Source organism: Bos indicus x Bos taurus, chromosome 3, assembly GCF_003369695.1.
Source record: "Bos indicus x Bos taurus breed Angus x Brahman F1 hybrid chromosome 3, Bos_hybrid_MaternalHap_v2.0, whole genome shotgun sequence".
Lineage (NCBI taxonomy): Eukaryota > Metazoa > Chordata > Mammalia > Artiodactyla > Bovidae > Bos > Bos indicus x Bos taurus.
In genome coordinates, this window is record NC_040078.1 from 103,547,738 (window position 1) to 103,561,266 (window position 13,529).

A 13,529-nucleotide genomic window follows, 5' to 3' on the forward strand; every position below is an offset into this window, starting at 1 on the left:
TGGTTTGTCTTCCTTTTCTTCTCACTCACCATTTCTGATTCCTGGGATCATCACCTAAATACACTCTTGCACTGAAGAATTTATCTTGCACTCTGATTTTGTGGAGTACAAATTAAGAGAGTGAAATCTATCCCTACTGATTGATAGAGCTTTAATATATTCATCCAACACTGTGGTGTGTGTGTGTGGGGGGTGTGTGTGTGTGGTCAGTCGTGTCTGATTCTTTGCAATCCCATGGACTGTAACCTGCCAGGCTCTTCTGTTCGTGGAATTTTCCAGGCAAGAATACTGGACTAGGTTGCCGTTTCTTTCTCCAGGGGATCTTCCCAACCCAGGGATTGACCCCAAGTCTCTTGTGTCTCCTGCATGGCAGGAGGATTCCTTAGCCACTGAGTCACCTGGGAAGCCCCGCTGTGTGGTAGGTCATTGTATTTAATATGAGTATACCAACAGTCTGCCCATTTCCTCATCGATAACAGTGAGGCTTATTTCTGGGCTTTTGCTTTTACAAACAGTGCTGCTATGAACATTCTTGACCTATGTTACCCAGTTTATATTTGCAACAATTTCTCTGGGACAGCAGTTCTCAATGTGGATCCATGAATTCTGAGAGTCCCTGAGATCCTTTCAAGGGACCCCTGTGTGATCATGTTCACTGAGCCATCATTTGTCTTTTTCAAGGTGTTGACGTTTTCCCTGAACCTGCAAAATCAATGATGGCTAAAACTGACGGCATCTTAGTACAATTGAGGAAGTGGCACCAAACTGCAGTAGAAGTTGCTGATTTTATTGAAGCGCAACCACTGAGCACGTATCTTTTAAATATTCAGTGTGTCAAAATGGAAGTAGACGTAAGCAGTTCTGCTGCGTATCAAGATACAATGACTTTCTCCAGGAAAAGCACAGCAATGATGACTTGTGAGCTGAACTAGCCCTTTACTCATGAACTTCATTCCTACCAAAAAGTATAACCAACAGACAAACTATGATTATCCAGACTTGGGGACTCGGCAGTTGTTTTCTCTAAAAGGAGCAAAGGGCACCTGTCACTTCAAGGAAAACAACTGACAGTGTTTGTTGCCAAAGAGATTTGATATTTTGGTTGGAAATTATAAGTTTGGAAAACTTTTATCTGCTACTGTGAGCCTAATGGTTTCCCACTAAAGGAAGATTTTCCTGATGAGATTGGTAGTGACCTTAATGAATATGAAATGTGTCAACATTTGAAAGATCTGCACAATTCAGTGAACCAGTAAACTCAAATTGACTAATACATGTGTTGACAACCATGCATGAGTAAAAGATCCACCAAAATTCAAGATAATCTAGTGTATTTTACTGTAACAGTATGAAAAGTTCATTGGTATATAATATATTTGAAAGTTGCTAAAAGAGTAGATCAAACCAGATAGCCCTAAAGGAAATGAACCCTGAATATTCACTGGAAGGACTGATGCTGAAGCTGCAGCTCCAATACTTTGGCCACTTGATGCGAAGAGCCAACTCATTGGAAAAGACTCTGATGCTGGGAAAGGTTGAGGGTAGGAGGAGAAGGGGGTGATAGAGAATGAGATGGTTGGATGGTATCACTGACTCAATGAACATGAGTCTGAGCAAATTCAGGGAGATAGTGAAGGTCAGGGAGGCCTGGAATGCTACAGTCCTTGGGGTCTCAAAGAGTCAGACAGGACTTAGTGACTGAACAACAAAAGAGTAGATCTTAAATGCTCTCACCACAAAATAGAAATGGTAATCATGTGATGTGCTGGTGGTGGTAACTGCCTTTATGATGGTAATCAGATTGCAATCTGTAAGTGTGTCAAATCAACCTATTGTACATCTCAAACTTATACACTATTATAAACTTACACAATTATATCTCAATAAATAGGCGAGGAAAGATAGGAAAAGTTCACTGGTATAGTTTTAGATTCTAAGCTGCAATAACTTTTAAGACAAGTGGTAACTTGTCAAGTTTCTTCTAGCATCAAAGAAGAAAAATCCACAATTATCTGAGGTGATTGAAATACTCCTTTTCCAGAGAACCCTCCTATACTGTTGGTGGGAATGTAAATTGATGTAGCCACTATGAAAAACAGCCTGGAGTTTCCTTAAAAAGGTGAAAAATAAAGTTGCCATATGATCCAGCAATCCCACTCCTGGGGACATATCCAGAGAAAACTGTAATTCAAAAAGATATATGCACCTCAGTGTTCAAAGCAGCACTATCTACAATAGCCAAGACATAGAAGCAACCTAAATGTCCATCAACAGATGAATGGATAAAGTAGATGAACACACACAATGGAATACTGCTGCTGCTGCTAAGTCGCTTCAGTCGTGCCCGGCTCTGTGCGACCCCATAGACCGCAGCCCACTAGGCTCCTCTCACCCATTAAAATGAATGACATAATGCTATTTGCAGCAACATGGACGGACCTATAGATTATCATACTAGATGAAGTGAGTCAGAAGGAGAAAGACAAATGCCATTATGATATTACATGTGGAATCTAAAATATGGCACAAATGAACTTATTTACCAAACAGAAACTGGATCACAGACAGAGAGAGCAAAGTTATGGTTAACAAAGGGAAAGGGGGAAGGAAGGAATAAAGAAGGAGTTTGGAATTAGCAGATACAACATACTATACATAAATTAGATAAACGACAAGGACCTACTGTATAGCACAGGGGCCCAGAGTCAATATGCTGTAATAAATCATAGTAGAAAAAGTATTAAAAAATAATAAATAAATAAATATATATATATATATATATATATATATATATATATATAACTGAATCATTCTGCTATATACTAGAAACAAATACAACTCTGGAAATCAACTACTTCAATTTAAAAAAAATTTTTTTAAAGAAAAAGAAAAATATCCACATATAAATGAACCTGGGCAATTCAAACCATCGTTGTTCAAGGGTTAACTGTACATGAACTTCCTGATTGAATGCAGTAGCTTGCATGAGGATACAGCTGACTTCTATTAAGCCAGACACATAAAAAAATTTACAGAAACAGAAAACAAGTCCATCTTTCTCACTAACTTTTTTGTTTCAGAAAATAATTGTTTTTCATAAAACATGTTGTACATGTTAACATGTAATGTGTTTATTATTTTTGTTTTCAAATGAAGCAATAATTGTAATTTAAGTATCTTTGTTTTAATTTCTAATATGGTAAGTTTCAAAAACATAACCCACAGAAACTGAAGCTCTTGGGAGTTCTCAGTAATTTTTAACACACACAGACACATACAACTACACCCTTCATGCCATCACTATACCTATCAAAATTGACAATCAGTTCAGTTCAGTCACTCAGTCGTGTCCAACTCTTTGCGACTCCATGAATCGCAGCACACCAGGCCTCCCTGTCCATCACCAACTCCCAGAGTTCACTCAGACTCACGTCCATCGAGTCAGTGATGCCATCCAGCCATCTCATCCTCTGTCGTCCCCTTCTCCTCCTGCCCCCAATCCCTCCCAGCATCAGTCTTTTCCAATGAGTCAACTCTTCGCATGAGGTGGCCAAAGTACTGGAGTTTCAGCTTTAGCATCATTCCTTCCAAAGAACACCCAGGACCGATCTCCTTTAGAATGGACTGGTTGGATCTCCTTGCAGTCCAAGGGACTCTCAAGAGTCTTCTCCAACACCACAGCTCAAAAGCATCAATCCCTCAGCGCTCAGCTTTCTTTATAGTCCAACTCTCCCACCCATACATGACTACTGGAAAAGCCATAGCCTTGACTAGACGGACCTTTGTTGGCAAAGTAATGTCTCTGCTTTTGAATATGCTATCTAGGTTGGTCATAACTTTCCTTCCAAGGAGTAAGCGTCTTTTAATTTCCTGGCTGCAGTCACCATCTGCAGTGATTTTGGAGCCCACAAAAATAAAGTCTGACACTGTTTCCACTGTTTCCCCATCTATTTCCCATGAAGTGATGGGACCAGATGCCATGATCTTCATTTTCTGAATGTTGAGCTTTAAGCCAACTTTTTCACTCTCCTCTTTCACTTTCATCAAGAGGCTTTTTAGTTCCTCTTCACTTTCTGCCATAATGGTGGTGTCATCTGCATATCTGAGGTTATTGATATTTCTCCCGGCAATCTTGATTCCAGCTTGTGCTTCTTCCAGCCCAGCATTTCTAATGATGTACTCTGCATATAAGCTGGTTTTGGAAAAGGCAGAGGAACCAGAGATCAAATTGCCAACATCCGCTGGATCATCGAAAAAGCAAGAGAGTTCCAGAAAAACATCTGCTTTATTGACTATGCCAAAGCCTTTGACTGTGTGGATCACAATAAACTGTGGAAAATTCTGAAAGAGATGGGAATCCCAGACCACCTGACCTGCCTCTTGAGAAACCTATATGCAGGTCAGGAAGCAACAGTTAGAACTGGACATGGAACAACAGACTGGTTCCAAATAGGAAAAGGAGTACGTCAAGGCTGTATATTGTCACCCTGCTTATTTAACTTATATGCAGAGTACATCATGAGAAAGGCTGGGCTGGAGGAAGCACAAGCAGTCCCTTAATATTATCTGGTGTCCAGTCTCTGTTCATATGCTTTCAATGATGTCAAACATGTCTTTTTATAATGGCTTGTTCAAACTTGGATCCAAACAAGGAACACACATTGTATTTTGTGATTAAATTTCTTAAGTGTCTTTATTCCATAATGATTCCTCTGCCCTTCTTTCAAAAGCTTTCCTTACACACTTGATTGTTGGTAAATTGTCTTATACAAAGGGACACATTGTGGATTTGGCCAATTATATTCCTGTGGTAACATTTAATGTATTTCTCTATTTCTCAGATTTCCTAAACTGGAAAGCTGCAAGCTTGATTACATTCAGGTTCACTTCTGAGCTGTGTGACCTGGGTGAGAGGTGTAACCTACTGTTTCCCTACTAGTAAACTTCTTGTTCTGGCCTCACCACACAGTATGTGGGATCTTAGTTTCCCAGCCAGGGATGGCACCCACACCCCCAGCAGCGAAGGCTCAGGGCTCTAACCACTGGACTGCCAGGGAATTCTCCTTACCAGTAAAATTTTTTACATTTCTTTGTAATTTTTTCAGGAAAATCAACTTTTAAAAATTTTACCACAGCCTCATATACCAGAATAGTAAATAAACCAATCACTCTTTTTTTAAAGGTTATACTCCATTTATAGTTATTATAAAATATTGGCTATATTCCTTGTGCTGTACAATATATACTGTAGCTTATTTATTTTACAGGACTTGAAGGTGGCACTAATGGTAAAGAACATGCCTGTCAATGCAGGAGATTCAAGAGACGAAAGAGATACGAGTTGGATCCTTGGGCCAGGAAGATGCCCCGGAGAAGGCAATGGCAACCCAGTCCAGTATTCTTGCCTGGAGAATCCCAAGGACTGAGGAGCCTGGTGAACTATCCACAGTAGTTTGTTTCTTATTGGTAAATTGAGGATAAGAATGGTAACGCCTTAATTGGGTGTAAAGATTAGTTAAAACATGTAAAATACTTAGAACTGTGCTTTACACCCAATGAAAGTGTTAGCCGCTCAGCTGTGCTGGACTCTTTTCTACGCCATCAACGGTAGCCCGCAAGGCTCCTCTGTCCGAGGGATTTTCCAGGCAAGAATACTGGAGTGGGTTGCCGTTTCCGTCTCCAGGGGATCTTCCCGACCCAGGGATCGAACCTACTTCTCCCCCATTGCTGGCAGATTCTTTAAGGTCTGAGCTATCAGGGAAGCCTGTTAGTTGCTCAGTCATGTCCAACTCTTTGCGACCACATGGACAGTAGCTCCCCAGATTCCCCTGTCCATGAAATTCTCCAGGCAAGAATATTGAAGTGGGTTGCCATTTCCTTCTCCAGGGGATCTTCCTGACCCAGGGATGGAATCCAGGTCTCCTGCATTGCAGGCACATTCTTCGCTGTCTGAGCCACGAGGGAAGCCCTTACACCCAGTAAATGGCAGCTATTATTATTATCTGAGAAAAGTCTGCAACTTGAAAGTGAAAGTGAAAGAAAGTGAAGTTGCTCAGTCGTGTCCGACTCTGTGACCCTCTGGACTGTAGCCTTCGAGGCTCCTCAGTCCATGGGATTTTCCATGTAAGAATACTGGAGTGGGTTGCCATTTCCTTCGCCAGGGGATCTTCCCGACCCAGGGATCGAACCCGAGTCCTCCCGCATTGTAGGCAGACACTTTACCGTCTGAGCTACCAGGAAAGCGAACGACAATAATAAACAGAGGCAGTCTAAGAAGTGGGAGAAAATGGGAGAAAACAACAACTGATATCCTCAGAAGCATGAAATAAGATCCTGAATCAACAACACAAAAGCAAGAGGCTACCAAAAGAAAGCCAAGGAACCGGGAAGAACACTGGAAATTAAAATTTTATAGCAAAAAATGAGCAAATTCAACAGAAAAACTAGAGGGTAAAGTTCAGAAAAATCTCTTATAGAGTTAGAATAAGCAAAGCCAGGAGATAGAAAGTAAGAGAAAAAATGATGGAAAAAAACAAGGAAATCTAACACAATGAAAATTTCCCAGAATTGAAGACTATATGTTTCCTGATTGAAAGGGGCCACTGAATACCTACTGTAATGCATGAAAAAGACTTACATTATTATTACTTATCATGATAAAGGTTCAAAAGATCAAGAAGGGAAAATACATGTCCTAAAAGCTTCCAGAAACAACAAACAAAAATTACATAGGAAGTAACAGAAATCAGTATAAATCAGACTTCTCAAGAGTCTGCATGCGTGCAAAGGTGCTTCAGTCATGTCTGACTCTTTGCAACCCTATGGACTGTAGCCCACCAGGCCCCTCTGTCCATGGGATTCTCCAGGCAAGAATACTGGAGTGGGTTGCCATGCCTTCCTCCAGGGGATCTTCCTGACACAGGGATCAAACCAGCATCTCTTACATCTTCTGCATTGGCAAGTGCGTTCCTTACTACTGGTGCCACGTGGGAAGCCTTCTCAGAGTCTAGCCACATGAAAAGCTAGACAACAATGGATCAATGCCTTTAAAATTCTGAGAGAAAATGAGTTCCAATCTGTTCCACGCTAAACTGTCAATCAAGTGTGAGAGCAAAATAAAGCCATTTTTAGACAAGCAAGATTTCAAAAATTTACCTCCCGTGAAACTGTCCTGGGGAAATTACTGGGGAATGAACTCCTCCGAAGTGAGAGGATAAACCACAAATAGGAAGATCCAGGAGACAGGGGCTTTGGCAAGAAGAGGAGATGGAAGTCCCCAAATGTGGTTAGGGGAAGTCTCAGAACTACAGTGGGACAGCAAAGCTAAGAGTACAGCTTGGAGTTCGAAGAGGATAAGCCTAAGGAATGTTTTTTTCTCCAAGGGAAAAAAAACAGTTGAAATATATTGGATTTTTGTGTGACCAGATTAAAAGACATTTTACAGTCCTGATGGAGAGTTTATGGAATGATTATCAGTAGATGCATAGATAATTACACAAAGGAAAAAAAACAGACAATTTTTGACTCCAGGGTAAAAAAAAAATGTTGCTTAATAAAGTGAATGAAATATTAGTACAATATACACTGTAAAAATATTCTACAGTTATATTCATGTAAACACTGACTCAAGCAACCAGGGAATTGAAAGACTAGCCAAGACTCCGTTGACAGTCCAGAGACAGAGAGGGAGAGAGAAATTATAAATTCTTGGATGAAGAACAGAGAGGGGACTTTCACTCCCTCCTGGCTCCAGCCTTCACCTTCCTGATGAAGAATCCCAAACCAGTACCTCCACACCTATGACTCTCTGGAGCCCTGTGCCTATTGCCATCTGTAAGTTTAAACGAGCTCTCTCTCTATATATATTTCTCTCTCTCCCCCACCCTCTCTCTCTCTCACACACACACACACACACACAACACACACACCCCTCTGATTTATCCTCTTCCTCATCCCTTCCCAAGCCAACTCATCATACCTTCACTTTTTATCAGTGGTCCACTGTTTCTCCAACCTTCCAGTTTAGCTTTTCCACTACTTAATACTCTATATATCTAATCTGTTTCCATTGGCTTTATAAAGCCTTCCAAAGGTCCCTGCCCTGTCTCCAGCTATAATCTAATCCAGAGTTTATACGAATTTTATAAACTGTACAATGTGATAAAAGTGTAAAAAAATATAAATCTTGCTGAAGTTTAAATATTCACTGAAAAAAATTTGGAAAATACAGAAAAGCACAGAGAAGATAAAATAATCTCCACTCAAAGTAATTTGAATATGCAACTTGATGTGTTTCTATCCAGCCTCTTTTTCATGAAATGAAATGATAAAACAAATATTGTGACTATGTTGTATACTTAATATACTAAATTTATATTTAATATACTTGTCATATTTAATATACTAAAAACATTTTAAAAATATTCTTCTATGTCACTATAATGGGTGCATAGAATCCCATTTTAGTTATCCTGTGATTTACTTAATCAATCTCTATTCGTAAATATTTTGGTTGTTTTGGTTTTTTACTCTTAGGAATAGCACCCACTCTGATTATTTAGTTAGGATAACTTAAAAGTGCAGTTGTTGAGTCAAAGGTTGTGCTTATTTTTTTGTTGTGATTTAAAAAACCCACATAACATAAAACTTACCATCTTAAATCTTTTAAAAAAATTTTAAATTGAAGTATGGTTGATATAGAATATTACATGTTACAAGTGAAAAATATGGTGATTCACAATGCGTAAAGGTCATATTCCATTTATAATTTCTACAACATACTAGCTATATTCCCTGTGTTGTACAATATATCCATGTAGCTTATTTATAATTTGTACCTCTTAATCCCTTACCTCTTCTTGCCCCCTCCCCATCTTCCCACTGATTACCACTAGTTTGTTTTCAATACTTTGAGTCTGATCCTTTTTAGTTATGGTCACTATACTTTTATTTTTTAGATTCCACATATAAGTGATATCATACAGTATTTGTCTTTCTCTGTCTGACTTATCTTACTTTTAGCATAATACCTCCAAGTCCATCCATGTTGTTGCAAATGGCAAAATTTCATTCTTTTTTTTTTTTTGGATTGAGTAGTATTCCACTGTATATACATACCACACCTTCCATATCCATTCTACATCCGTTCATCTGTTGATGAACACTTAGGTTGTGTCCAAATCCAAATTGGCAATTGTAGACAATGACACTATGAACATTGGGGTGTATGTATCTTTTTAATTAGTGTTTTCATTTTCTTTGAATATGTATATCCAGGAGTGGAATTGCTGGGTCAGGTGGTAGTTTTATTTTTAGTTTTTTGAGAAATTTCCATATGTTTTCCACAGTGGTTGCACCAAGTTACATTTCCACAAACAGTGTACAAGAGTTCCTTTTGGTCTACATCCTCAGTAACATTTGTGTCTTTTTGATGATAGGCATTCTGACAGATGTGAGATGCTATCTCATTGCCGTTTTAATTTGCACTTGATGAAAATGAAAGAGGAGAGTGAAAAAGCTGGCTTAAAACTCAACATTCAGAAAACGAAGATCATGGCATCTGGTCCCATCACTTCATGGCAAATAGGTGGGGAAACAATAGAAACAGTTATAGACTTTATTTTGGGGGGCTCCAAAATCACTACAGATGGTGACTGCAGCCATAACATTAAAAGACCCTTACTCCTTGGAAGAAAAGCTATGACCCACCTAGACAGCAAATTAAAAAGCAGAGACATTACTTTGCCAACAAAGGTCCATCTAGTCAAAACTATGGTTTTTCCAGTAGTCATGTATAGATGGGAGAGTTGGACTATAAAGAAAGCTGAGCGCCGAAGGATTGATGCTTTTGAACTGTGGTGTTGAAGACTCTTGAGAGTCCCTTGGACTGCAAGGAGATCCAACCAGTCCATCCTAAAGGAAATCAGTCCTCAATATTCATTGGAAGGACTGATGCTGAAGCTGAAGCTCCAATACTTTGGCCACCTGATGCAAAGAACTGACTCATTTGAAAAGACCCTGATGCTGGGAAAGATTGAAGGCAGGAGGAGAAGGGGACGACAGACGATGAGATGGTTGGATGACATCACTAATTCAACGGATATGAGTTTGAACAAACTCTGGGAGTTGGTGATGGACAGGGAAGCCTGGAGTGCTACAGTCTGTGGAGTCTCAAAGAGTTGGAAATGACTGAGCAACTGAATTGAACTGAACTGATGATTAATGATGTTGAGCATCTTTTCATGTGCTTGTTGGTCATCTGTGTATGTTCTTTGGAAAAATGTCTATTCAGGTATTCTGCCCATTTTTCAACTGGATTGTTTGGGTTTTTTTTTTATACTGAGTACATGAAATGTTTATGTATTTTGTATATTAACCCTTTATTGAACAATGTCATTTGCAAATATTTTCTCCTATGTCTTTTCATTTTGTTGATGGTTTCCTTTGCTATGCAAAATATTTTCATAATTTTCCACTTGTGTGTTACTTTTATTTCCTTTGCTTTAGGAGACAGATCAAAAAAACTGTTATGATTTATGTCAAACTTGTTATGCTCATGTTTTCTTCTAGGAGTTTTAAGGATTTTGGTCTTATATTTAAGCATTTAATCCATTTTGAGTTTATTTTTGTGTATAGTGTTAGAGAGCATTATAATTTCATTGTTTTACATGTAGCTGTCCAGTATTCCCAACATAAATTGTTGAAAACACTGTCCTTTCTCCATTGTATATTCTTACCTCCTTTGCTGTAGATTAATTGACCATAAGTGCATGGGCTTATTTCTAGGCTCTGTATACTGTTCCATTGATACATGTGTCTATTTTTATGCCTATACCATACTATTTTGATTACTGCATCTTTGTAGTGTAGTCTAAAGTCAGAGAGCATGATTCCTCCAGGTCTGTTCTCCTTTCTCAATATTGTTTTCACTATTCAGGCTCTTTTTTGTATCCATGCAAATTTTAAAATTACTTGTTCTAGTTCTGTAAAAAATGCTTGTGGTATTGTGATAGGGATTGCACTAAATCTAGATTGCCTTTGACAGTATGGTCATTTTAATAACAGTAATTCTTCCAGTCCATGAACATGGTTCATCTTTCCATTTGTTTGTGTCTTCAATTTCTTTCATCAGTGTTCTATAATTTTCCAAGGACAGGTCTTTACCCCCTTAGGTGGGTTTATCATCTTAACTATTTTTTAAGTGTGCAGTGCTGTGGTATTAACTATTTACACACTGTTGTAGAGAAGGCAGTGGCACCCCACTCCAGTACTCTTGCCTGGAAAATCCCATGGACAGAGGAGCCTGGTGGGCTGCAGTCCATGGGGTCGCTAGGAATCAGACACGACTGAGCGACTTCACTTTCACTTTTCACTTTCTTGCATCGGAGAAGGAAATGGCAACCCACTCCAGTGTTCTTGCCTGGAGAATCCCAGGGATGGGGGAGCCTGGTGGGCTGCCGTCTATGGGGTCGCACAGAGTCGGATGCAACTGAAGTGACTTAGCAGCAGTGCAGCTGATCCCTAGGACTTTTTCATCTTGCAAAGCTGAAATTCTATACCCATTGAACAGTTTCCCTTTCCCCCACCCCAGTCTGTGGCAATCACCATTCTACTTTTTTAAGAATTTGACTACTTTAGATATCTCACAAAAACAGAATCAAGCATTATTTGTCCTTTTGAGGGGTTATGTTCATTATCAAAGCTTTTGCTGTGCAGTGATAAACTGGCTTCTCAAAAGGTTGTGATAATTTACATTTTGACAGAAAAACATCTATTTCTGCTTTATTGACTATACCAAAGCCTTTGACTGTGTGGATCACAATAAACTGTGGAAAATTCTGAAAGACATGGGAATACCAGACCACCTGACCTGCCTCTTGAGAAACCTGTATGCAGTCAGGAAGCAACAGTTAGAACTGGACATGGAACAACAGACTGGTTCCAAATAGGAAAAGGAGTACGTCAAGGCTGTATATTGTCACCCTGCTTATTTAACTTATATGTAGAGTACATCATGAGAAACGTTGGGCTGGAAGAAACACAAGCTGGAATCAAGATTGTCAGGAGAAATATCAATAACCTCAGATATGCAGATGACACACCCTTATGGCAGAAAGTGAAGAGGAACTCAAAAGCCTCTTGTTGAAAGTGAAAGAGGAGAGTGAAAAGGTTGGCTTAAAGCTTAACATTCAGAAAACGAAGTCATGGCATCCGGTCCCATCACTTCATGGGAAATAGATGGGGAAACAGTGGAAACAGTGTCAGACTTTATTTTTGGGGGCTCCAAAATCACTGCAGATGGTGACTGCAGCCATGAAATTAAAAGACACTTACTCCTTGGAAGAAAAGTTATGACCAACCTAGGTAGCATATTGAAGAGCAGAGACATTACTTTGCCAACAAAGGTCCGTTTAGTCAAGGCTATGGTTTTTCCAGTGGTCGTGTATGGATGTGAGAGTTGGACTGTGAAGAAGGCTGAGCGCCGAAGAATTGATGCTTTTGAGCTGTGATGTTGGAGAAGACTCTTGAGAGTCCCTTGGACTGCAAGGAGATCCAAGCAGTCCATTCTAAAGGAGATCAGCCCCGGGTGTTCTTTGGAAGGAATGATGCTAAAGCTGAAACTCCAGTACTTTGGCCACCTCATGCGAAGAGTTGACTCATTGGAAAAGACTCTGATGCTGGGAGGGATTGGGGGCAGGAGGAGAAGGGGACGACAGAGGATGAGATGGCTGGATGGCATCACTGACTCGATGGACGTGAGTCTGAGTGAACTCTGGGAGCTGGTGATGGACAGAGAGGCCTGGGGTGCTGCGATTCATGGAGTCGCAAAGAGTCGGACACGACTGAGCGACTGAATTTAACTGAACTGAACTGAAAGTGTGTGAGTGTCCATCAGGCTATACATCACTGCTGCTTAGAATCCCCTTTTTGTTTCGATTCGTGCCTAGTCCTTGAAGGAACAACAGGGGTGGACATGCCTGGGATTTCCCGGGCAAGAATACTGTAGTGGATTGCCATTTCCTTCTCCAGGGGATCTCCCTGACCCAGAGATGGAACCTGCAACTCCCGCATTGCAGGCCGATTCTTTACTGCTGAGCCACCATCGAAACCCCAAATTATTGTATATAGTTATAAAAATGTAATTTTTTAAAAAGTAACTAAAATTATCGATTTTCAGTGAACTTGAGCGTTTCTCTTCGTTTATATCGGCTGCTTACACTTCTGTCAGGATTTCCTTTCTTAAAAGCATTCTAGTAAACGGGGTCTCATTTGATCTTCCTAACAAGTTTCCGAATCCAGAAGACAGCAATCACCATCCCTCAGCGAGTTACAATTCTAGCCCCGTTTCAGATCTCTCCCTTCAAAGCCTAGTAGCTGTCCCAGGAAAAATCCCCCAGGAAAAGTTTCAGCTACAGGTACCCACCCACCCGACCCGGCCCCAGCCCCAGTCCCAGCCCCAGCCCCAGCCCCAGCCCCATCCCCAGCCCCAGCTCCAACTCCTGAGCTTTCTGCGCCCGCGCAAGCTGGCC